Source organism: Scyliorhinus torazame, chromosome 7 (genome assembly GCF_047496885.1).
Source record: "Scyliorhinus torazame isolate Kashiwa2021f chromosome 7, sScyTor2.1, whole genome shotgun sequence".
Taxonomy (NCBI): Eukaryota; Metazoa; Chordata; class Chondrichthyes; order Carcharhiniformes; family Scyliorhinidae; genus Scyliorhinus; species Scyliorhinus torazame.
Genome location: NC_092713.1, coordinates 48,609,074 through 48,636,403, shown reverse-complemented (window position 1 = coordinate 48,636,403; position 27,330 = coordinate 48,609,074).

Sequence of the window (27,330 nt, the reverse complement as noted above, 5' to 3'; positions counted from 1 at the left end):
CTCCCAAGATCTGATCGTCAAGCTTGTTCCTCAGAATCCCCGTGCACCCACCAGCACAATCTCTTCATGTCCAGGTGCACACACATTCCACCTGAACCCCCCCCGACCCGTGAAGCGTGCAGCTCACAATGCCCTCTCTTTGTCCCTGCATGAGAAGACAGCCCATAATAAGAGGGAAAGAGAGAAGACGGGGGGAGGAGGGAGGGGCGGGATGCCAGAGATTAGAGTCCTCACTCCCGATGAGGAAAGGGCCCTGGAGATTGCAGGGCTGCCCGAGGAGACAGCAGTGGCTGACAGCAGTGTCAGCCTGTGCCAGAGAGGTGAGGATCTTTCAGTGTTCTAGCTATACACAGTCACGGTTCGGGAGGATCGCACCCAGAGTTAGCATTTCGAGACCAATCTGACTCTTCTTTAGAACTCTAAATGTTAACTCTGTTTCTCTCTACACAGATGCTGCCAAACCTGCTGAGTTTTTCCAGCACTTTCTGTGTTTATTTCAGATTTCCAGCATCTGCAGCATTTTGCTTTTGTGCAAAGTTCTGTGGCAACCAGCAATCGAAAGTGGGTTCAATTAAGATGTATTTCCTTTGTGTGTACAATGCCGCAATTGGTCCACAGTAGATGCTCTCTCCCTACACTCATCCCTGGAACATTTCGACAACAAGGACTCCAATGTCAGAGACCTATTCATTGACTACAGCTCCGCCTTCAACACCAAAATCCCCGTTAAACTCATATCCAAACTCCAAAACCTGGGACTTAGCTCCTCCTTCTGCAACTGGATCCTCGACTTCCTGACCCATAGACCACAATCAGTAAGGATAAACAACGACACCTCCTCCATGATAGTCCTCAATACCGGGGCCCTGCAAGCCTGCGTACATAGTCCCCTACTATACTCCTTATACACACACGATTGTGTGACAAAATGCAGCTCCAACTCCATCTTTAAGTTTGCTGATGACACAACCACAGTGGGTCAGATCTCAAACAATGATGAGTCAGAATACAGGAGGGAGGTAGAGAACCTTGTGGCATGGTACTGTGGTGAATGTATTCACCTAAGTATGAACTGTCTGTATAGTGCTGTGACCTATGACCTGGAAATGATAATACGGTCTACTTCCAGGTACTGTCCTGGAACCCCGGTGGGCTCCGCCTCTGGATCTGCCCTCACCAGGGGGATATATAGACCGGCCACCTGTGGGTGGTACTCATTTGTACAGCAGATACTGGCAGGCGAGTTCCTGGATAATAAAGCCTAATGTTCACTCGTTCTCACGGTCTCACAGTGAATTGACGGTATAACAATTTATTATCCAGAGACAGCGCCATGGAAGCCGCTCTAAAGCCAGACAAGCTCGAACTCGACACGCGAGCGACAGAGGCCAAGGAGACCTTCAAACACTGGCTTCACTGTTTCGAGGCCCACCTCAACTCCTCCACAACGCCTCCCTCTGAAACCCTCAAGCTGCGACTCCTCCACGCTCGGGTGAGCCATCGAATCTCCGTGATGATAGAGAAAGCTGCCGCGTACGAGGCGGCAGTCGCGACCCTCAAGGCGCATTTCATGAAGCCCGTAAACGAGGTGTTCGCCCGACACCTCCTCACTACTCGCCGTCAACGCACCGGGGAATCGCTGGACGAGTACCTGGAAAACCTGACCCTACTCGCAAGGAACTGCAACTATCAGGATGTGACGGCGGAGGAGCACATGAACCTACAGATCCGGGACACCTACGTGGCTGGGGTCCGATCGAACTACATCAGGCAACGCCTGCTGGAAAAAGGGACCAAGACCTGCGGGACACGGTTGATGTGTTGGGTGTTCTGGATCACAAACAGGTCACCAACACTGGAAGTGGTGCAACTCTATTTTATTATATGGTTAACTATATTAATATACTTGAACTGTGGGTAAATGCAATACCAGCTTTAACTGTTGACCCTTGCCTCATCCTAACCAGGTGATGCACTCAGCACATGGTGAATGTCCGTGTTGCAGGCTGTGAGCTCTGTGCTCCAAGCTGGCTGCTACTAGAATGAGCGGGAACTCTCCTGTCTCCTGTCTTTATAGTGCGTGTGCTCTCACTGGTGATTGGCTGCGGTGTTGTGTATGCTGAATGGTCCCATTGCATGTCCATCAGTGTGTGTGTGTGTCTGCACCATAATATACTGGTGTATATTATGACAACGGTAAAACTAGCCACCTCGTTAGAGCCTCAGTGCATTCCCCGCGGACCCGGCAAACCCCTCATGGACACCATCGTCGCGGCCCCCATCGGACCCGAATACGTCACAGGCCTGTGGCGTGCAGCTGCCCATCCAGACCAGGGAACCGCAGTGCTACTTCTGCGGCCAGGGTCAACACCCCCGGCAGTGTTGCCCAGCCTGCACAGCGACGTGCAGCGACTGTGGCAAAAAGGGGCATTTCGCCAGAGTCTGTCTGGGCCGACCTAAAGCCCAAAAGTAGAAAACTCACCAGGCCCGACCCATGGACTCACCGGCCCGCAAACCCCGCAATGTGGCTGCATGCCAGCTGGGAACGTCCCCTTCAAACGCGTCATCAGCCTCGTGCGACTCGTGGGGGCCGCCATCTTGGCCGCCGGTCCAACACCGACCGACACGTGCGACTCATGGGGTCCGCCATCTTGGCCGCTGGCTCCGGGCGACACGTGCGATTCATGGGGCCCGCCATTTTGTGATACCGTCGACCACAGAGGCTACCCGCAGCTTGGCGCAGTCACCCTTGACCAGTCATAGCCAAAGCACCTGAAAAATTCCATGATGGTCGCCCGGGTCAACAGGCACGAGGCCCCTATCTTTTCGACTCTGGGAGCACGGAGAGCTTTGTTCACCCCGACAAGGTAAGGTGCTGCTCCCTTCACATCTACCCCGCATCCCAAACAATCTCCCTTGCCTCCGGATCCCATTCAGTTCAGATCCGGGGGTACTGTCACCTCGCGATGCAGGGTGTCGAGTAAGCTCGTTTTAAGCTGTACGTCCTCCCTCACCTCTGCGCCCCCCTACTGCTTGGATTAGACTTCCAATGCAGTTACCGAAGCCTGACCCTACAGTTCGGCGGACCCTTATCCCCCCCTCTCGATATGCAGCCTCGCGACCCTCAAGGTCCCCCCCCCCTCTTCCCCCTTTGCGAACCTCACTCCCGACTGTAAGCCCGTCGCCACCAGGAGCAGGCGGTACAATTCCCAAGACATGATTTTTATCAAGTCGGAGGTCCAGCGACTGTTGAGGGAAGGGATCATCGAGGCCAGCAACAGCCCCTGGAGAGCACAAGTGGTGGTCGTCCGGACCGGGGAAAAGAATCGGATGGTTGTGGACTACAGCCAGGCCATTAACCGGTTCACGCAACTTGATGCGTACCCCCTACCCCGCATAGCTGAGATGGTCAGCCAGATCGCACAGTATCGGGTGTTCTCAACGGTCGATCTGAAGTCAGCCTACCACCAGCTCCCGATCCGCCCGGAAGAGCACCACTACACTGCCTTTGAAGCAGCCGGCCGACTCTTCCACTTCCTCAGAGTCCCCTTCGGCGTCACTAACGGGGTCTCGGTTTTTCAGAGAACAATGGACCGAATGGTGGACCAGTCGGTCGGTTGCCTTTATGTTTGACAACGCACAATGTGGCAAAATTGAGAATGACAAAATCTTGAGGTGGACGATCGAACTCTCCACCTACAATTACAATATCAAGTATCGTCCTGGGAAGCTCAATGAGCCCCCAGATGCCCTGTCCCGCGGCACCTGCGCCAGCGCACAAGATAGCCGACTTTGGGCTATCCACGATGACCTCTGTCACCCGGGGGTCATCCGGCTTACCCACTTTATTAAGGCCCGCAATCTGCCCTACTCCACTGAGAAGGTCAAGGCCATGACCAGGGATTGCCAAGTCTGCGCGGAGTGCAAACCGCACTTCTACCAGCCAGACAAGGCCCACCTGGTAAAGGCCTCCCGGCCCTTTGAGCGCCTCAGTATTGACTTCAAAGGGCCCCCCCCCTCCATCAACCGTAATGTATACTTCCTATCCGTCGTTGATGAGTACATCGCTTCCCCTTCGCTGTCCCCTGCCCTGACGTGACTTCGGCCACGGTTATAAAGGCACTACACAGCATCTTCACACTGTTCGGTTTCCCTGCGTACGTCCACAGCGACCGGGGCACATCGTTCATGAGCGATGAGCTGCGTCAGTACCTGCTCAGTAAGGGCATCGCCTCGAGCAGGACTACGAGTTATAACCCACAGGGACAGGCAGGTGGAGAGGGAGAACGCGATGGTATGGAAGGCCGTCCTTCTGGCCCTCCAGTCTAGAAGTCTTCCGATCGCCCGCTGGCAGGAGGTCCTCCCCGACGCCCTCCACTCCATTAGGTCACTCCTCTGCACAGCCACGAACAAGACCCCTCACGACCTTTTGTTTGTCTTCCCTAGGAAGTCCAACTCCGGGGTCTCGCTTCCATCCTGGCTGACAACTCCGGGACCTGTCCTTCACCGGAAGCATGCGAGGAGCCATAAGACCGACCCCCTGGTCGAGAGGGTCCAGCTGCTGCATGCCAACCCCCAGTACGCCAGGTCACGCACCAGGACGGACGGCAAGATACGGTCTCCCTACTGGCTGGTTCCCCTGCCAACACGCCCCCTCCCCGCTGCCTACCGCTACCCCCAGCACCCTTTGCGCCCCCCTGGGTCTCCTGTATTCTCCCGCGCCGGCACTGCCGCCACCCGTCACCTCCCTGCCTACCCCCACCCATCAATCGTCTCCGACACAGCGGACTGAAGCTCAAGCTCCAGCCAATAGGCCCCCGGAGTCACCACCTGCAACAACCGTGCCCACCGCATCGCCAGAGCTGAGGAGGTCTTAAAGAACGATCCGACCTCCAGACAGACTGAACATTTGATGACCCCCACGTCACCCCCGCTGGACTTGATTTTTTTAACAGGGGGTGAATGTGGTGAATGTATTTACCTAAGTATGAACAGTCTGTATAGTGCTGTGACCTATGACCTGGAAATGATAATACGGTCTACTTCCAGGTACTGTACTGGAACCCCGGTGGCCGGGGGGATATATAGACCGGCCACCTGTGGGTGGCACTCATTTGTACAGCAGATACTGGCAGGCAAGTTCCTGGATAATAAAGCCTAATTTTCACTCGTTCTCACGGTCTCACAGTGAATTGATGGTATAACAGGTACACTGACAACAATCTCATCCTCAATGTCAGCAAAACTAAGGAGATGGTCATCGACTTCAGGAAGTGAAGTGTCATACATCCCCTATCTGCATCAATGGTGGTGAGGTGGAGATGGTCGACAGCTTCAAATTGCGAGGTGTAAACATCACCAACAATCTGTCCTGGACCACCCACGTCGAAGGTACGACCAAGAAAGCACAACAGCCCCTGTACTTCCCCAGGAATCTCAGGAAAATTGGCATGTCCACTCTTACCAATTTTTACAGATGCACCACAGAAAGCATCCTATCTGACTGCATCACAGCCTGGTAATCCAACTGCTCGGCCCAAGACTGTAAGAAAGTATAGAGAGTTGTGAAGACAGCCCAGTCTATCACACGAACCCGCCTCCCATCCATTGACTCTCTCTGTACCACCCGCTGCCTTGGGAAAGTGGGCAGCATAATCAAAGACCCCTCCCACCTGGGTTATTCTCTCTTCCAACCACTTCCATCGGGCAGAAGATAAAAAAGTCTGAGAACATGCACTAACAGATTCAAAACAGCTTCTTCCCCGCTGCTACCAGACTCCTGAATGAGCCTCTTTTGGAATTAACTAACCTCTCTACACATTTTCTCTAGTGTTGTTAACAATATGTATGCTTCATCCAATGTCTATGTTTGAGAATTTACATTGTGTATTTATTGTATGTCCCATGTTTTTTCATGCATGGAACAATCTGCCTGGACTGTCCGCAGAACAATACTTTTCACTGTACCTCGGTACACATGACAATAAATCTAAATTGAAGGAACCCTGATGCCTTTATGATGCCATCTTGCACTTCAGGCAAATTTACCATTCAGCAAAAGTTTTGCATTTTATCCCAGTGATGGTTTATTCCCACGGGAAATGTAGTGACAACAGGCCCAAAGATGTGCAGGTTAGGTGAATTGGCCACGCTAAATTTCCCCCAGTGTCCTAAAAAGTTTAGGTGGGGTTGCTGGGTTATGGTGATAGGGTGGAGGTATGATTCTTTCCAAGGGCCGGTGTAGACTCGATGGGCCAAATGGCCTCCTTCTGCACTGTAAATTCTATATCTATGTCTATGATGTTACGTATTTCCAAAATCGTTGTTCGTCACTTGTTTTATATAGATGGTTCTGAAGGATCCCCTTGCCTGATAGTTTTGTGCTATGATAAACTATACTTCTACAGGGAGAGCTAACCCTGTTTCTGCTGTTAATCGTGTGCACTGGGGAAAGGACAGGGAAGTGGAGCTAGTTAAATTGCTCTTGAAGTGAGCTGGCATGCACTCCGTCGGCCAAAAAGCCTCCTCTCTGTGCTGCAGCCATTGTGACTGGTACTAACATGAAAATCTTTTGTGCAGATTAAATTTTTACAAACAACTGAACTACGGAGACTATTGAGTCACAAATCCACGCAAACATCCAGGACATGTATTCAAAGCACTGAAGCTGGTTAGTAATGACCAGAACTTGGGAACTCACTGAGTGCACTAGAGGACAGTTCCTTGGAGCGAGTAATAAAAGATACCATGCATCTGAGGTCTGACAAAAGGATTTTAGATCTGTTAATTTATTGGCCTATTTTCAAAATGAGAGTGCTGAAGAAACAGGCCCAAAATTCCTTGGGTGACAATCTCAGATGTTTGGCCAAGATCATATCCGCCAGTGACTCGTGCACTGACCTCTGCTGAAATTTGCTGATGCAATGGGAGATCACCTCATCTGCACGGGGCCAACAGACAGGAATGCCAGTCGGGCATTTGTTTGGCACCCACCTATTCCATGTGCCTGGAAACCGGTGTGACCATCTTCCCTGATACATGCCATGGCAGTCAGCTTCTGAGTCTGATTCCAGGTTACCTGGGCAAATCCTGTTCTGTATTAAATCCAGCTGACCCATCACTCCTGCCCTCACTCACTTACTTAATTATTCCAACCCTCAAAGACAATTTTAAAATTCTTATTTTCATCTTTATATCGCCACTTGGGCCTCATTTAATCGAAACGCTGCAATTACCTCCAGTCTAAGTCTCCTCCAACACTTTACCGCTCTAATGCTGGTCTTTTGTGCATTTCCACCTCGTGTCACCTCACTATTGGTGGTAGAGATTGACAGGAATCTCTTCCCCAATCATTTTTTAAAAATATATATTTTATTACAAACATGTATCAAAACAGGTTGCAGCGAACAAACACACCGGGAAACATGCTTCCTTACAATCAACTGTACAGTCTGCACAGAATTTTCCTCTTTTTTGCCCCTCCCCCTTCCCCCACGACGAACAGCCCCTCAAACACGGTCACAAACATCCCCCACTTTTCCTAAAACCCCTCTGAAGAGCCCCTTAACTCATACATTATCTTCTCTAATCGCAGGAAGTTGTACAGGTCCCCAACCAAGCCGCTGCTCCCGGTGGTGATGCCGACCGCCACTCCAGCAAAATTTGTCACCGTGCAATCAGAGAGGCGAAAGCCAAGACATCGGCCTTCCCCCTCTCCATGAGCTCCGGCTTCTCTGAAACCCCAAATATCACAACCAAAGGGTCCGGGTCCACCTCCTCCTCCACTATCCTGGCTAAGACTGCAAACACTCCTGCCCAGAATCTTCCCAATTTTTCGCAACCCCAAAACATGTGCGCATGATTTGCTGGACCCCGCCACACCTCTCACACTCATCTGCTGTCTCCTAAAAGAACCCACTCATTCTTGCCTGAGTCATATGCACCCTGTGCACCACCTTAAAGTGTTTCAAGCTAATCTTTGCAAATGAGGAGCTCCCATTTACCTTACACAGTGCCTCACTCCATGCTCCACAATTGATCTCCCCTCCCATTTCTCCTTGCTCTTCACCACCCGTTCGCCTCCCTGCTGCCCCAGCCACTTGTAAATATCCCCAAATCTTCCCTCCCCTTCCACATCCGGAAGCAGCAGTCGCTCCAGCAGGGTGCATCCCAGCAACTTAGGGAAACCACTCCAGACCTTTCGCGCAAAGTCACTAACCTGCAGATACCTGAACTCACTCCTCCTCGGCAGCTCTACCCTCTTTCCTTAGCTCCTCCAGATTGCCGAACCCTTCCTTCAAATACAGATCCCTCACTTTGACCAGCCCCGCTTCCCTCCAACTCCTATATACACTATCCATCCCCCCCAGCCCAAACTCATGATTCTCGCACAGTGGCGTTAGCACCGACATCCCTTCTATCCTAAAATGCCTCCTCAGCTGTGGACTGCACCACCGGGCTCCTTGAATACCTACTCGGAACCATTGGCAACGCTGCCATCACCATAGCTTTCAAACTAGACCCCTTACAAGATTCCTCCTCCATCCTAACCCACTCTACCCCTTCTCCTTCCCATTGCAACTTGTCCACATTCGCCACCCAATAATAATGAAGCAAGTTCGGCAATACCAATCCCCCTGCTGCCTCTGCCTCTGTAGCAGAGTTTCCTCCCCAATCATTTCTACCTCTATATTTGTCTTGCCTTCTTTAAAACTCTCTTCATAACCAATCTCTACAACTAAGCTTTCAATTACCCTTCACAATCTCTCCTTTTCTGGTTCATATCCCACTTTCCACATACCTTCCGTTGAAGCACGTCCTTCATCTCAACAACCATCAGACAAACTAAACAACGAGCTGGATTGTTTTATTTACTTTAATTAGAAACTCCTGTCACCAAAGGTAATGGCATTTTCGTTAAGGGAACTCAGGATGTAGAAGTTCTCTGTGATCCTCTAACAGTTGATACTTCAACTGATGGTGCCAAAGTGATCGGCAAAACAAATTTACAATCAGCAGAAACAGCCAAGAATCATGACCCTGAAAAGGAACAGAAAGATTGGTTAGATAGCATGATATCAAAATGTCACTGTGACAACCTTGGAAATATATGAATGAAGACCAAAAATACATTGATGGTAAACACAACAGTGGCATCATTTCCAGTTTGCAGTGTAGTAATTACTCGATGTTTCTTTTGCCAAATAAATGCCAGTTATTTTTAATATTGCTCATAGACAGAAGGATTATTTTCGGCAAGTACGGTTCAACTACAATTAATAAAAGTGAAGCAGTTTTGACTCGAGGATTAAATCATTCGTTTTTTTTCCTTTTTTATTTGAAGCCAGTTATGACTGAGGACTGAATAGCTGCAGGCAGTTTTCACCTTGCCGATTCAAGGGACACAACTCTTCGAGAACACCCGCCGGCAAGAGGAAGGCTGGAAAAAGGAGTCTGAAAAAGGAATAGCAGCAATCTAGAGTCCAAGGAACAAGCCCACCTCCAGAAACACCTGCCAAGTGTGCAGTCGAAGGTGCGGATCTAGGATCGGGCACATCAGCCCCGCACGGACCCACAGAACCCATGACCTGTAACATAGAAGTGGACAATCATACTCATTAGTGAGTGATTGCCGAAGAAGAAATAGAAGAGTGGGTGACACTGGTCCGCTCCTCTTGGCCTTCTATGCTATAGAAGAAGCGGATTAGGAGTTAGTCCCGGGGGAGACTGGTAGAGTTGGGGTTACATCCCGAGCGGGCAAAGGTCTGAATGTGATATAATTCTGGTCAGCCTCATGCCAGCGCAAATCAATTAAAGGTGAGTTATCTTTGGCAAACCTTCCAGGTCTCTCCATGCCCTGGCACCATGGAAAAATGCCACAACATTTCTGACCTCTTCCTCAGATTCATCACCTTTATCCCCACCTGATGAGGAGTGCATCTCCTTCATCACTTTGCCAAATCCTATCCTTGATGCACGGAAACAGTGTTCAATATACAGTAGATCACAATAATCTCGATCACAATAACATGCTGTAGTGCTCCACCAGACGTGTACAGGCAATGGAATTTGAGTAAGCCAACAGACTGTTCATTGGCAGTCTTGGTCAAACTATGAACTTCATTGCACTGCTGCTCCGCAGAACTGTGGGGTAGACCCACAGGGGTCATGGGCCATGTCTTCAGGGCACATTCCTTGTCACCCAGGATCCAACCTTGTACTTTGGCAGCGTTGATGGCTCAGGGAGCTGGGAGTAATGTAAGAGGTAGGAGTCACGAGAGCTCCCTGGGAAATGAGCACACACCTGGATGATTAGTTTTCTGTGTGTGGTAGTATGTATTGGGGGTCATGTGGGACTGGAAGCCCTAATGTCATTGGCTGACAGATCCCGGGTCCTGGTTGGCCGTTGACCTCATACTCCGCCCTGAAGGCGAAGTATAAGAAGCCGGTGCCTTCCCCCGCATGCCAGTTTACTATCGGGCTGCTGGGGAACAGACACGCTTAATAAAGCCTCATCGACTTCACTCTGTTTGTCTCACGGAGTCTTTGTGCGCCACAATTTATTAAGCGTGCCTAAAAAGGACTATGGAGCTCAGGATCATTCCAGAATGCCTGAGGATCAGCCCCCACGCAGTGAATGCAGCAGCAGCCTTCAAACACTGGCAGACTTGCTTTGAGGCCTACATCACATCGACTACAGGCCGAGTCTCAGATGAACAAAAACTGCAGGTCCTGCACTCGAGGGTGAGCACGGAGATTTTCACCCTCATTGAAGACACCCGCGATTTCCAGACGGCGTTCGCAGCACTGAGAAGTCTCTACGTTCGCCCAGTTAACCAAATCTACGCTCGCTACCAGCTCGCGACGAGACGGCAAGCTCCCGGAGAATCGATGGACGAGTTCTACGCCGCGCTGCTGATTTTGGGACGAGCCTGCAGCTGCCCGTCGGTGAATGCAAACGAACATACGGACATGTTAATGCGCGATGCTTTTGTTGCAGGTATACAATCCTCCCAAATCCGCCAAAGACTTCTAGAAAAAGAGTCACTAGGACTCTCAGAGGCACGGGCCCTGGCAGCCTCGCTGGACGTAGCCGCGCGTAACACCCGCGCCTACGGCCCCGACCGCGCGGCAGGCCATTGGGCCCCGTACGTACCCGCCGCGGCAAACCCCCTACCCCCCCCCCCGGACACCCCACAGGCTTGCGCAGTCCAAACGCCGAGTCGCACCGGGGGCGCCCGCTGTTATTTCTGCGGCCAGGCGAAGCACCCCCGACAACGCTGTCCGGCCCGCGCAGCCATCTGCAAAAGCTGCGGGAAAAAGGGCCACTATGCGGTGGTGTGCCGGTCCCGCGTGGTCGCCGCCGTCCCGGGAGAACAGGGAGCCCTACAGGCAGTCTATGCCTCCCAACCCCCCCAGCACGCCATGTGCGACCCCCAGGCGCCGCCATTTTGGGTCCCGACCACCGCGGCCCCGGGAGAACTGGGAGCCCTGCACGCCGCCTACGCTCCCCAACCCCCCTCCCCGCAGCCCATGTATGACCCGCCGCCGGCGCTCCCGATTTGGGTGCCAGCCAACACTCTCCACGGAGAGGAAGGGGTTTTCCGTATCCCGAACGCCACCCTCACCCCCGTCCCGCGCCCCACGCCTGACCCGCCGGCGCCGCCTACCTTGACCCCGACCACCGCTGTCCCCGGCGAGGGAGCTCCGCACGGTCCCAGCGCTCGCGGCCCCACGACTGACCCGCCGACCTGGGCCCTCGCCCCCGTCCCGCGCCCCACGCCTGACCCGCCGACCTGGGCCCTCGCCCCCGTCCCGCGCCCCACGCCTGACCCGCCGGAGCCGCCGACCTGGGCCCTCGCCCCCGTCCCGCGCCCCACGCCTGACCCGCCGACCTGGGCCCTCGCCCCCGTCACGCGCCCCACGCCTGACCCGCCGGAGCCGCCGACCTGGGCCCTCGCCCCCGTCCCGCGCCCCACGCCTGACCCGCCGGAGCCGCCGACCTGGGCCCTCGCCCCCGTCCCGCGCCCCACGCCTGACCCGCCGGCAATACAACTCACCTGGACCCCGACCTCCGTCCCCGGCGAGGGACCTCCTCACTGTCCCAGCGCTCGCACTGACCTGCCGGTCCCCAGCGAGGGAGCTCCGCGCGGTCCTAGCGCCCGCGGCCCTGGAGCTCGCACCAAAGGAACTCCGCGCGGTCCTAGCGCCCGCGGCCCGGGAACTCCGCGCGGTCCTAGCGCCCCCCAGACCCCCCAGCACTCAATGTGCGACCCGCAGACGCCGCCATTTTGGGTCCCGACCACCACGAGGGGAGGAGGGGACCCGCCATCTTGGACCGCCCCCGACCTGTACGACGCATGGGGGCGGCCATTTTGTCCACCCCCGACGCCATCTTGTGACCCCTCATCTACGGGCGAGGTATGGGGGCGGCCATTTTATCCATCCCCGACGTCCTCTTGGACGGCAACAACGGACCCCACCCCACTACTACAACCACGGCTCGCTTCGGTTACGCTCGATCAGGCTCGGCCCCGGACTCTCCAGACGACGACGACAACGGTCCTAATTAACGGCCACGAGACGCCATGCCTAGTCGACTCCGGGAGCACGGAAAGTTTTATACATCCCGACACGGTAAGACGCTGTTCCTTAACTACCTACCCCAGCACACAAAAGATTTGCCTAGCCGCAGGATCCCACTCCGTACAGATCCAGGGATTCTGCATAGTTACCCTAACGGTACAGGGGAGGGAATTCAAAAACTACAAACTTAACGTCCTTCCCCAACTCTGTGCCCCCACCTTGCTGGGCTTAGATTTTCAATGTAACCTACAGAGCCTTACGTTTAAATTCGGCGGCCCCATACCCCCACTCACTATCTGCGGCCTCGCCACCCTCAAGGTGCAACCCCCGTCCTTGTTTGCGAACCTCACCCCGGATTGCAAACCCGTCGCCACTAGGAGCAGACGGTACAGCGCCCAGGACCGGACCTTCATTCGCTCCGAAGTCCAGCGGCTACTAAAGGAGGGCATAATCCAGGCCAGCAATAGTCCCTGGAGAGCGCAGGTGGTAGTAGTGAAGACAGGGGAGAAACAAAGGATGGTCATTGACTATAGCCAGACCATCAACAGGTACACACAACTAGACGCGTACCCTCTCCCCCGCATATCCGACATGGTCAATCGGATTGCCCAGTATAAAGTCTTCTCCACCGTGGACCTCAAGTCCGCCTACCATCAGCTCCCCATCCGCCCAAGTGACCGCAAGTACACAGCCTTCGAGGCAGACGGGCGATTATACCACTTCCTAAGGGTCCCTTTTGGCGTCACAAACGGCGTCTCGGTCTTCCAACGGGAAATGGACCGAATGGTTGATCAACATGGGTTACGGGCCACGTTCCCGTACCTCGACAATGTAACCATCTGCGGCCACGATCAGCAGGACCACGACGCCAACCTCCAAAAATTCCTCCAGACTGCCAAAGCCTTGAACCTCACGTACAATGAGGACAAGTGCGTCTTTAGCACCGATCGGCTAGCCATTCTGGGCTACATAGTGCGCAATGGGATAATAGGCCCCGACCCCGAACGTATGCGCGCACTCATGGAATTTCCCCTCCCGCACTGCCCAAAAGCCCTGAAACGCTGCCTGGGGTTCTTTTCATACTACGCCCAGTGGGTCCCCCAGTACGCAGACAAGGCCCGCCCCCTAATACAGACCACGGCTTTTCCGCTGTCGACAGAGGCTTGCCAGGCTTTCAGCCGCATCAAAGCGGACATCGCAAAGGCCACGATGCGCGCCATCGACGAGTCCCTCCCCTTCCAGGTCGAGAGCGACGCCTCTGACGTAGCTCTCGCGGCTACCCTTAACCAAGCGGGCAGACCCGTGGCCTTTTTCTCCCGAACCCTCCACGCCTCAGAAATCCGCCACTCCTCAGTGGAAAAGGAAGCCCAAGCCATAGTGGAGGCTGTGCGACATTGGAGGCATTACCTGGCCGGCAGGAGATTCACTCTCCTCACTGACCAACGGTCGGTTGCCTTCATGTTCGATAATGCACAGCGGGGCAAGATCAAGAACGACAAGATCTTGCGGTGGAGGATCGAACTCTCCACCTTCAACTATGAGATCTTGTACCGGCCCGGAAAGCTGAACGAGCCGCCTGATGCCCTATCCCGCGGGACATGTGCCAACGCACAAATTGACCGCCTCCAAGCCCTCCACGAGGACCTCTGCCACCCGGGGGTCACTCGGTTTTACCACTTCATCAAGTCCCGCAATCTCCCCTACTCCTTAGAGGAGGTCCGTACAGTCACAAGAGACTGCCACATCTGCGCAGAATGCAAACCGCATTTTTTCAGGCCAGATGGAGCGCACCTGATTAAGGCTTCCCGTCCCTTTGAACGCCTCAGTCTCGATTTCAAAGGGCCCCTCCCCTCCACCGACCGCAACGCGTATTTCCTTAATGTAGTGGACGAATACTCCCGCTTCCCTTTTGCCATTCCCTGCTCCGACATGACCGCGGCCACAGTCATTAAAGCCCTGAACAGCATATTCACACTGTTCGGTTACCCCGCATACGTCCACAGCGACAGGGGGTCCTCTTTCATGAGTGACGAGCTGCGCCAGTTCCTGCTCAGCAAGGGTATAGCTTCAAGCAGGACGACCAGCTACAACCCCCGGGGGAACGGGCAAGTAGAAAGGGAGAACGGCACGGTCTGGAAGGCCGTCCTACTGGCTCTACGGTCCAGGGATCTCCCAGTTTCACGGTGGCAGGAGGTCCTCCCGGACGCTCTCCATTCCATCCGGTCGTTATTATGTACGAGCACTAATCAAACGCCTCACGAGCGTCTCCTTGTCTTCCCTAGGAGGTCCTCCTCTGGAACGTCGCTGCCGACCTGGCTGGCGGCCCCAGGACCCATCCTGCTCCGAAAGCACGTGCGGGCACATAAGGCGGACCCGTTGGTCGAAAGGGTTCACCTCCTCCACGCAAACCCCCAGTACGCCTACGTGGAGTACCCCGACGGCCGACAGGACACGGTCTCCCTGCGGGATCTGGCGCCCGCCGGCACCACGCACACACCCCCGGCACCATCAACCCAACCGCCCCCCTTCCTGCCACCGCCGCACCCCGCGACCGCCCCCTTCCCAGGAGGATCAGCCCCCCTCCCCTTTGCACCGACAGCTAAAACCGTGCGGTTCCCGGAGGCGACAACGCTGGTACAAGCACTACCACCACCGCCGGGGCCGAGGCGATCGACACGGACGACCAGACCGCCCGACCGACTCGTGGCGTCAATGTAAAACAAAGATGGACTGTCCAATGAACATTTTGTTTTCACATATCCTCTGTAAATAGTTGTAACAGGACGATACTGTCCAATACGGTCCTACCATGTAACTGCTCTCTCCTCCCAGGACCAGTACTGTAAACCCTTACCACCATACGAAGCATCACCCCGCCGGGTTCATTTTTGACAAGGGGTGAATGTGGTAGTATGTATTGGGGGTCATGTGGGACTGGAAGCCCTAATGTCATTGGCTGACAGATCCCGGGTCCTGGTTGGCCGTTGACCTCATACTCCGCCCTGAAGGCGAAGTATAAGAAGCCGGTGCCTTCCCCCGCATGCCAGTTTACTATCGGGCTGCTGGGGAACAGACACGCTTAATAAAGCCTCATCGACTTCACTCTGTTTGTCTCACGGAGTCTTTGTGCGCCACACTGTGCTCACAGACTATTTGAAAGTTAGGGGAGTAAAACCCTTTGTGATTCATATATGCAGCTGGCAATTCCCAGGAAGCTCTAACAAACACATGAGTGCAGTCAATAACCTTTGAACTGTGGGAACAACATGGTGGTACTAAGATTCACTACTCTTGGCACCTGGCTATCAGCATTGGTGGTGAACCTAATTAAATCATTGATCCTTCTGAATGGGGCATTGGTCACCTCTTTAATGCATCTGTATGTTGCAGCCTGGCATATGCCCCACATTTCCCCCCATGGATCCCGGAATGATCTGATGGCATAGAAATTCAACACTGTGGTCAGCTTGATCGCAATTGTCATCCGGTCCATCCCTATCCATGGGGCTGCATGTCTGATTAAAGAAAGGCATATTGGTCAGTGACTGCTTCCCTGGAAAGCTTCAACTGTCTCTGGCTAATCCCCTCAGATGTTTGAAGATAGTTGGTGCGAGTTCTGGAGGCACACAAATGGGCCAATGCCCATTGATGCCACCAGCATCCCTAGTTGTTTGCCTCCTGAAGAGCCTTACCCTCTGCCACAGCATCCTGATTGCCTTGTGGCCTCCGTTATTGTTTGGTTCTGGTCCTCCTATGATAAATCTTCTCCTCTGCTTATGAAGAAAGGTTGGTCCGATATCAGTTGGTGCAGACAAGAATGAGAGGTGATCTCATTGAAACATATGCGGTGTAATTTAATAGAAACGTTTCTAAATATGGTCATGAGCGGGAACTGCCACGAGCTTCCTGACTCTTGGCCCGGCAAGGCCGACCCTGTGATAAAACATTAATGGGTTCCCTTAACGAACCCCCATGGGCTTCACGCTGCAAATGACTGTCATGCCGTCTGATTCACCGGGACTACGCTTGCCAGCACCCGCTAACAAGGGAGAGGAGCACTTAATCCGCTCCGATACAACCAATCCCACAGAGCTCACAACCATGCCACCGAAGAGACCAGCTCCATGATTCGAGGATGCTGAGCTGGTCACACTGTTGGACGCGGTCAAAATCAGACAGCATGCCCTGTTTCTCCGAGCTTCTCGGAGGGTTAACCCTCCCACGGACCACATGTCCATTCTCCCGTCGGATCCTCATCTGTGTTGGCCCACAGGGCCAGCTTCTGCAGGGTCCAAGATATCATCCAATCTGTGTAATATCTGTAAGGATTTTGAGAGGGTGTGAGACTGAAACCAGCAGTGTCTTCCACCCCGGGACCTTCTGGTCCCCACTACCCCACCCCACCCCTACCCTGCCAACACCCCCTGCCATTCGACACAATATCTGAACCAGGTGCTGGTCCCCTCACTGGTGCAAACCTACCCTATGGTTGCAGAGATTTCCCTGGTTCTGGGGCCCAGCCCCTGGGAGTTTGCATGTTAACCGCTGCGTGGTGTGGCCTCCCGCTGTGTTCAGGCACAGTATTTAAGCATCGTGGTCCGATTGGGATGCTAGGCAATAAATCCCACATGCTACATGGCACGCTCATCCATGGGATCCACTTGGAAGCTGTGAAATGGTCACTTAACAACAATTGCCAATTCCCAATTAGCAATATCCTTCAGCTGTGTGCCATGCCTCTGCTATCAATGGGAGTTACAGGTGGTCAGTGGAGCAGGCAGGCACAGGCTGGGAACACACAATCTAGGGAGTGGCATGGCGGACCCGTGGGCCTTGGGACACCCATCTCCTCCCCCCCCTCCAAAAACAACCACCCCCTCACCCCCACGCCACGGGCAGGCAGGTCCTCGGATGACAGGTGCTGCCGGTACACACATGGCCTCATGCGGCACCTCCTTGGCATCACCTCCTCATCGGCCTGTTGGGCTGCTGGCTCTCCATCCTGGGCCGCTGCCTCCTCGCCCTCTGCTGCACGCTCCGTTGCTGCAGTTTCCTCCTCCTCCCCGAGCAGCGTCAGTTTGTACACCCACAGGGCATCCCCCAGGGCTGCAGCGACAACCAGGAAGGCCACCATTCCTGGTTGAATTCCAATATCCATTGTCTGAAGGGTGAAAGGCTGACACTAGGGTACTAGGTACAGGCTGACTGAGGTAAAAAGATGTACAGGTCGAAAACAGGAACTATCTAATAAGGTCCTGACCAGAATCTATATTGGCTGTCTGCCAGACCACGTAAGTCAGCGCAGAAACTCATTATTGCAAAACAGAACTTCATGAACACCCAATTACATTATTTATCGCGTTAACACAAAAGGACGAAAAGACCATGCTATGAATATGTACCTAACGTCGAGACAGTAGAGATCAACTTTGCAACAGGAAGAATGATAAAGAGGCCATCAGACTGCCCAATTGGCTAATAGCAGGCCAGACATGGGTGTTTCAGAGGACAATGGAACTTGATTAAGTCACCCTGGCTAAACAGGAATATCTGGGCTATTTCTATTAATGAGTTTAAGTCTTGATGAGACATTAGAACTTAGGCCAGGTGTGTGTGTACATCGTGACTCAGCGGCAGCAGAACCTGGATAAATGAAGGGACAGAGTTACACATTGTCAGCCACAACCCAGGAACAACCATCACACAAGTGGAGCCCTGAGGCCAGAGCTCAAAGAAAAAGATGTCCACACCGAGTGATCGTCGCCTGGCCAGCTTCCTTCATGAGTATGAGTAATATCTAGATCTCAGTAGTGAACCTGAGTCACCTCCATTCTATATTCTCAGAAATCATAATTAAGCTAGCTCTTCTGAATAAAGTCGAGTTGTACTAAATTCAGGTGTCTTTATTGTGTCTGTCTAAGCCGATCGAGCAGGGTCGCTGTCAACAAATATAACAACCATTCTACTTAGCCCTGTTGCTTTGCTGGCTGTTACCATTATGCTGAAACACATTCACTAGTCATCCAGAATTAAATTATTTAAACATTTCTGAGGACTATTGTGAATTTAAGAAGACTCCCTTTGACAGTGGGATTCAGGAAAAACATATTGTGACTAATATTTAGCTCACTCACAATTCTATTTAGCATAATAACACTCTTGGAGCTTCTACACTCTGGCAGAAAAGTTAACATTTGGGCACTTAACACATGTATAAATATTATACTTATTATAACTGGTACAGCTGAGAAAAAAGGCTTTGAGACAGCCAATTCAGACTTGATGATAATTGACAATTACAAAAACAACAACTGGTGTCTGCAACAGCAATAATAATTGCATAAAAGGAGTGGGAGTAATTTGGTTTGTGTATGTTTAAGGAAATGAGGGAGCTTCATTTATTGTGAAAAATAATAGAGCATTTCAGACTGCCAGGCAGGGGTTTACAAAGTGTTAGTTACTGTACTTTTTAAATAAATGTCTTGCAACAAGCTAGGAATATATCATTGCTTATTCATCACTGCCCGGTGAAAACCTTGGAACTCGCTATCTAACAGCACTGTGGGAGTACTTTCATCCCACAGAACATAGTGGTCAAGAAGGCAGCTCACCACCACCTTCTCAAAGGCAATTAGGAGGAGCAATAAATAATAGCCTTGCCAGTGACGCCCACATCCCATGAATGAATAAAAAAGTGAAGCATTAACTGAGAACTTCGGCAATGTGTGGGAGAGGGTCAAGAGAGGGCCTCTCAACTGTGAAGGGAAGCATCATGCTGGTAAACTCAGGAAAAAATGTAATTGTGTTTAATTTTATTTCGGTAGCAATATCATTTTGCAATGTTCCTTTTATCTAAGTGCATACTGTCATTAAAACTATACATTGTATTATATTTCTGGTGCAATACCTGTTCAATTCTCTAATGTTTGATATAACTTTAGAGAGAGAAGGGAAATGTCAGCACTGTGTACATGAGACTGTTAGCATTTACCTGGCAAGTGGCACTGGTATAATAAGTTGATTGTGTTGATTTAGCTTTTTGCATTTGTGTATTGGAGTAATGTATTGTTGCTCTTTGCTGAATCTTTTGTGAGCAGTTCATGACAAGAGAATTTATGAAGAATCTAAAAGGGTTGACACATTTCGATTTAGCAATATTAAAATACGAATGACAGAAAAAGATGAACCATCCCAAAATTTCAAGTTAACATTGGGCTGAACCTGACTGTAATTATTGGACATATGGCAGGACGGGCTTTCTGCCCAGCCACATGAAGCCACTGGCATTGGTCCCTGGGGGTTTCATTGCAGCACGATCCTAAGTGGGTCTCCACCACTGAGGTGAAGGCAAATCAAGACATAGACTATTAATAAAAACTGCTGCAGGAGATGTACCGGATGCACAGCAGACGGATCTCTTACTCTGTTTGGAAGAAGAGCAGTACGGTAGCACAAGTGGCTAGCACTGTGGCTTCACAGCGCCAGGGTCCCAGGTTCAATTCCCCGCTGGGTTACTGTCTGTGCGGAGTCTGCACGTTCTCCCCTTGTCTGCTTGGATTTCCTCCGGGTGCTCCGGTTTCCTCCTACAGTCCAAAGACGTGCAGGTTAGGTGGATTGGCCATGCTAAATTGCCCTTAGTGTCCAAAAAGGTTAGGAGGGATTATTGGGTTATGGGGATAGGGTGGAAGTGAGGACTTAAGTGGGTCGGTGCAGACTCGATGTGCCGAATGGCCTCCTTCTGCACTGTATGTTCTATGTTCTATGTTCTAATAACGACCGTAAGAATGGTACAGAAGCTGGCGCAGAGAAGGAGGGAAAGAAGAGCAGAACCCGACCTTGAAGAATGTACAGGGTAGGAAAACAGAGTACAACATTTTGCAAAAAAGGCCAGGATTCTCCGATCCAAGTTCGCCCCACCACCGCAGCGAGCGAGAACTGAGGATTTGGTGCTCAGCCAAATCTCCATTCACTGAAGCGAGATGGGAGAATCCCATTGGCATGAACGAATGGAGAATTCTGGTCCAACCTCTGCATACCAAATGAACCAAGGGCTTCATCAAGACTTCAAGTGTAGTAATATCAATTGTAGTTGTAAACAAAATCTTATTATTGTGAATTATTTATTCTTTATACATTACTTAAATTGGAGTTCTGGGGCGTCATTCTCTGACCCCCCGCCGGGTCGGAGAATGGCCGTTGGCCGCCGTGAATCCCGCCCCCGCCCCCGCCGAAGTCTCCGAAGGGAGAAAAGTCGGCGGGGCGTTAATGGCGCCGCTGCCGCGGAGAATGTCACGGGTCTGCGCAAGGCAGCCGATTTTCGGCCTGCCAATATTCTCCCTTCCGGATGGGCCGAAGTCCCGTCGACGTGATGACCGTTCACGTCGACGTGAATCAAACCTCCTTTTCATCGGCGTGACCCGGTGCTCCAGGCTCACGCCGACCAGCGAGGAGGTGAGTGACGGCCTGGGGGGTTGGCTCTGGGCAGGAAATGGCGTGGCCGCAGACTGATTGCCTGAGGAGAGGTGTGTCTCGGCTTGTGTGTGTGTGCGGCGGGGGGGGGGGGGGGGGGGGGGGGGGTTAGAGTAGGCTGGGCTCCGGGGGAGTGCCGGGAGGGGGTCCGTGCCGGGGTGGAGGTTGGGGGTTGTGGAGGGGGTCCGTGCCGGGGTGGAGGTTGGGGGGGGGGTCCGTGCTGGGGTGGAGGTTGGGGGTTGGGGAGGGGGTCCGTGCCGGGGTGGAGGTTGGGGAGGGGGTCCGTGCCGGGGTGGAGGTTGGGGAGGGGGTCCGTGCCGGGGTGGAGGTTGGGGAGGGGGTCCGTGCCGGGGTGGAGGTTGGGGGGGGGGTCCGTGCTGGGGTGGAGGTTGGGGGTTGGGGAGGGGGTCCGTGCCGGGGTGGAGGTTGGGGGGGGGGTCCGTGCTGGGGTGGAGGTTGGGGGTTGGGGAGGGGGTCCGTGCCGGGGTGGAGGTTGGGGAGGGGGTCCGTGCCGGGGTGGAGGTTGGGGAGGGGGTCCGTGCCGGGGTGGAGGTTGGGGGTTGGGGAGGGGGTCCGTGCCGGGGTGGAGGTTGGGGGGGGGTCCGTGCTGGGGTGGAGGTTGGGGGTTGGGGAGGGGGTCCGTGCCGGGGTGGAGGTTGGGGGGGGGGTCCGTGCTGGGGTGGGTGTTGGGGAGGGGGTCCGTGCCGGGGTGGAGGTTGGGGGTTGGGGAGGGGGTCCGTGCCGGGGTGGAGGTTGGGGGGGGGTCCGTGCTGGGGTGGGTGTTGGGGAGGGGGTCCGTGCCGGCGTGGAGGTTGGGGGGGGGGGTCCGTGCCGGGGTGGGTGATGGGAGGGCAAATGAGTTGGTCCACCTGGCCAGGTGCCAGCCTCCAACAGTTGGACCCATGCGGTCCATGCCACCTGGCTGGGGGGAGGAGGGGATATGGGCAATGATGACATGTCGTCGTTCCCCTCCCCCCCACCAGGCCGTCATGTTTTCAGACCATCCAGCGATGTTGGCCGCCGTGGTGGCAGCCGCTCATGTCTATGTTGCCCTGGATGAGGAGGAGGAGGAGGAGGAGGAGGAGGAGGAGGAGGAGGAGGAGCGTGCCAGAGAGGCGGCGCAGGCTGCCGCAGAGGGGCAGGCGGAAGCCGCCCAGGCTGGAGGGACACCTGACCGACAGGACGAGGAGGGGGAGGAGGACGTCGCGGCCCCACGGCAACGGAGGCACCCGAGGGCGCCCCGTGTGTACCGGCCCCGGCAGTCATACCAGGACCTCACGGACCGGGAATGCAGGAGGAGACTCTGGATGAGCCGGGAAACCGTGGCACACATCTGCCACCTGCTGGCACACCTGTCACCGCGTGGCACTGGCGGGGGACACCCTCTCCCCGTGTCCGTCAAGGTTACGGTGGCCCTGAACTTTTATGCAACGGGGTCATTCCAGGCACCGAGTGGGGACCTGTCCGGCATATCGCAGACATCGGTGCATCGGTGCATCCGGGCAGTGACAGATGCCCTTTATGCCATGGCGCACCGCTACATCCGCTTCCCCGTGGACCGGGCCAGCCAAGATGCCCGGGCCGTGGGCTTCTCTGCCATTGCCGGGTTCCCCATGGTCCAGGGCGCGATCGATGGGATGCACGTCGCCGTGCGGCCACCTGCAGATAACAGGGCCGTGTTCACTAATAGGAAGGGGACCTATTCGATGAACGTACAGGTGGTCTGCGACCACCGCATGATGATCCTGCACGTCTGCGCCCGTCACCCAGGCAGTGTACACGACTCATTCGTGTTGTCGCGGTCATCCATCCCCGGCATGTACGAGGGACGCCATCCCCGGCTGAGGGGCTGGTTGCTGGGCGACAGGGGCTACCCATTGCGATCGTGGCTGATGACGCCTATACGGAGGCCACGCAATGAGGCGGAGAACCGCTACAATGATGCCCATGTAGCGACAAGGGGAGTGATCGAGAGGTGCTTTGGCGTGCTGAAGATGCGTTTCAGGTGCCTGGACCTCTCTGGGGGCGCCCTCCAGTATCGGTCAGATAGGGTCGGCCGCATCATTGTGGTGTGCTGCGTCCTGCACAACATAGCCCAGCAGAGGGGCGATGTGCCGCAGGCAGAGGAGGGCGGAGTGGAGGAGCAGCAGGAAGAGGCCCAGTCCTCCCCAGATGAGGGGGATGGGGGCAATGGTCAGGGCAGACGGGGTAGACACAGACGGGTGGCTGTCCACCGTTACCGGCTGGCTCAGCGGGCACGGGACAGACTGATAGACGCCCGCTTCACTGACTAGATGGGCGTGGGAATCGGGTAGTATGGCCACAGACCGCACACCATGACAACAGCCGACCACCCACACCCCCCACCCATCCACCCACCCAGCACCCTCACCCCCCTCCCCAACCCCACACACCCCACCCGCATGCACACCACCCCCCCACTCCCAATTGCCGATCCACCGGCGGCACAACGGGCCGGGCTCACCCAGTTGCGGGTGGACGCGTGTCTATCGCAGGCCATGGAGAATGATGACAACCCGCCTTGGATGAGCTACTGGCTCTACATCGTTGGACTATGTCTGACCCATGGCCACAGTACCACCATCCACCCAGACCATCCCTGCATGCGGCTGTGACACTGCAGCGCACGGTCCCGTCCTCTGCCCGGGGGATGTTGATGGCGGCCCAGGGGGAAGGGGGCAGACTCACCTGGGGCTGAGGTAAGACCACCCCTCACACACACACTTGCGCTCAACGTACATGACACCCCCGCACACTTTGGACAGAGCACAAAGGCAGCTTCGGTAGGTGTAACATTGACTTTAATAACCAAAGGAGTTCATGCACGTGCCCTAGCGCCTAAAACTCATCTGTGCCCTGCACCCGTGCCAACTTACTCAGTGTCTAATTGTTTGGCCTTACGGGCCCTTTGACTACGTCTACGTGGTTCCCCAGACGGTACAGCAGAACTGGAGGTGGACTCCTGTGATTCCTGCCCTCTGACACTGGATCCCTTTGGCGGCCGTTTCCTGGGGCGTCCTGGCCTAGATGGGCCAGGCTGCGGCCCGGGCGACTGGGATGGCGAGCTGCCAGCCTGTCCTGCCCGTTGCCCACCCGATGCACCTGGGACGGAAGGGGGGGAGTCCGAGGTGTCGCGGTGTACCGGGACCTCCCCTACAGAGGGAGCCGGGACGGACCACACCACCTCCTCCTCCCTCGGGGTGCCCGATGGCCCCCAGGCCTCTACATGGGTGGGGGATGCGAACGGACTGGCCATCCGACGCGCCCCCGACATCTGGCGCTGCCAGTCCTGGAGGCCCGTGCTGGTATCGACAGGGGTCTGCAGGTTTGCAGCCATGGAGCCCAGGGGGTTGTCGAACCCTGTCTGCGACAGTGCGACGCCAGCTCGCACATGGCCACTGGCGCCGATGCCCTCAGCGATGGCCTGCTGAGACTGGGCCATGGCCTGCAGAGACTGGGCCATGGCCTGCAGAGACTGGGCTATGGCCTGCTGAGACTGGGCCATGGCCTGCTGAGACTGGGCTATGGCGTTGAGCGCCTCTGCCATCTGGCGCTGGCACTGGCTCATGGCCTCCTGTGAGAGGGCAGCCATTTCCTGGGCCACAGACGCCGCCTGCACGGAAGGCCCCAGGCCTCGCAAACCGTTCCCCATGTCTGACACCGTCGCACCCATTGCCTCCACCGCGGACGCCACCCGTGCGGTGTCAGCCTGGGTGGCACGCATGACCGGGACCACTCCCAGCTCCTGGACGCGGGTGGACTCCTCCACCTGCGACCGCAGCCGCCGCAAGCCACCCGTCACCCTATTCGCTCGTCTCCGTGTCGGTGGTTGCATCGGATCTATGTGTGGGTGTGGTAACTGCAGGAACCCGGGATCCATCTGGGCGGCAGATGTTCGCTTGGCCTGGGCTGCCCTCCGACCGCCCGGTCCCTCTGCTGCTCCTACCTCCACCTGCTGTACCGGGACAGCTGTGTTGTGCGCACCAGTGAGTGTACCAGACGCCTCATCACTAAAGTGCCCAACCGTGGTGAGTGTTTCTGCGATGGTGGAGGGTGTTGGTGACGGCAGTGGCGTTGTGTCGTGCTCTTCGTCCCACTCTGAGTCCATGGCACTTTGGGGTGGGGGTTCGTCTCCACCCATCCACTCTGAGTCACTGTCCGGTATTTCGTCTTCCCGGGTAGGGGTGTCCTGGGTAGTGCTGTCCCGGGTAGTGCTGTCCTGGGTAGTGCTGTCCCGGGTAGTGCTGTCCCGGGTAGTGGTGTCCCGGGTAGGGGTGTCCTGGGTAGTGGTGTCCCGGGTAGGGGTGTCCTGGATAGTGGTGTCCTGGGTAGTGGTGTCCTGGCTCGGGTGTGACGGGGGCCTGTGGCTGCCCCCCTCATCGCTGGGTGGTCGCTCCCGCACGTGACGGGGGTGTCGTCTCCCTGTTGCTCCAGGTCTCTCCGTCTCCCGTGGTCTCCGAGGGGCATCCTGCGGGCGTCGCATGCTGGAGGGTTCGGGTCTCTCCGTCTCCCGTGGTCTCCGAGGGGCATCCTGCGGGCGTCGCATGCTGGAGGGTTCGGGTCTCTCCGTCTCCCGTGGTCTCCGAGGGGCATCCTGCGGGCGTCGCATGCTGGAGGGTTCGGGTCTCTCCGTCTCCCGTGGTCTCCGAGGGGCATCCTGCGGGCGTCGCATGCTGGAGGGTTCGGGTCTCTCCGTCTCCCGTGGTCTCCGAGGGGCATCCTGCGGGCGTCGCATGCTGGAGGGTGCAGGTCTCTCCGTCTCCCGTGGTCTCCGAGGGGCATCCTGCGGGCGGTCTGCATCTGCGGGGATGGGTGCCTGGACGTTTGGTCCTGCGATACACAATGAAGCATGCATGGTTAGACATCAGGCAGTGATCAGGTGATACGGGAGAGGGGGATATAGGGGAGGGGGGATATGGGGACGGGCTGTTGGTGGCTCACTTGCTCGTGGGGCCCCGACCTCTGCATCAGCAACCTCCCGGTCCTCAGGTCCGCCAGCCAGTTCCAGGGCCCTTTCCTCGTGTACGGTCAGTGGCCTCTCATCAGCGGGCCCTCCTCCAGTCCTCACATGCTCCCTATTGTTGTGTGCGCGCTTCTCCTGGGGGGGGGGGGGGTGGTGGCAGGGGTAAAAGGCAACAGTGTTAGGCAGGTATATGAATGCACGCCATCGGTTGCGCGTGCATTGCAGAGGTTAAGGTTAGGGCTGGATTCACTTGGGGATATGGGGGATATGGGGGAGGGGGGGATATGGGGGAGGGGGGATATGGGGGATATGGGGGAGGGGGGATATGGGGGATATGGGGGAGGGGGGAATATGGGGGATATGGTGGAGGGGGGGTATGGGGGATATGGGGGAGGGGGGATATGGGGATATGGGGGAGGGGGGATATGGGGGAGGGGGATATGGGGGAGGGGGGATATGTGGGAGGGGGGATATGGGGAGGGGGGGATATGGGGAATATGGGGGAGGGGGGATATGGGGGAGGGGAGAATATGGGGGATATGGGGGAGGGGGGATATGGGGGAGGGGGGATATGGGGGAGGGGGGAATATGGGGGATATGGGGGAGGGGGGATATGGGGGATATGGGGGAGGGGGATATGGGGATATGGGGGAGGGGGATATGTGGGAGGGGGGATATGGGGGAGGGGGGATATGGGGAATATGGGGGAGGGGGGAATATGGGGGATATGGGGGAGGGGGGATATGGGGGATATGGGGGAGGGGGGATATGGGGGAGGGGGATATGGGGGAGGGAGGATATGGGGGATATAGGGGGAGGGGGGATATGTGGGAGGGGGGATATGGGGGAGGGGGGATATGGGGAATATGGGGGAGGGGGGATATGGGGATATGGGGGAGGGGGATATGGGGGAGGGGGGAATATGGGGGATATGGGGGAGGGGGGATATGGGGGATATGGGGAGGGGGGATATGGGGGAGGGGGGATATGGGGGATATGGGGGATGGGGGATATGGGGGAGGGGGGATATGGGGGAGGGGGGATATGGGGGAGGGGGAATATGGGGGATATGGGGGAGGGGGGATATGGGGGATATGGGGGAGGGGGGATATGGGGGATATGGGGGAGGGGGGGATATGTGGGAGGGGGGATATGGGGGAGGGGGGATATGGGGAATATGGGGGAGGGGGGATATGGGGGATATGGGGGAGGGGGGATATGGGGGATATGGGGGAGGGGGGATATGTGGGAGGGGGGATATGGGGGAGGGGGGATATGGGGAATATGGGGGA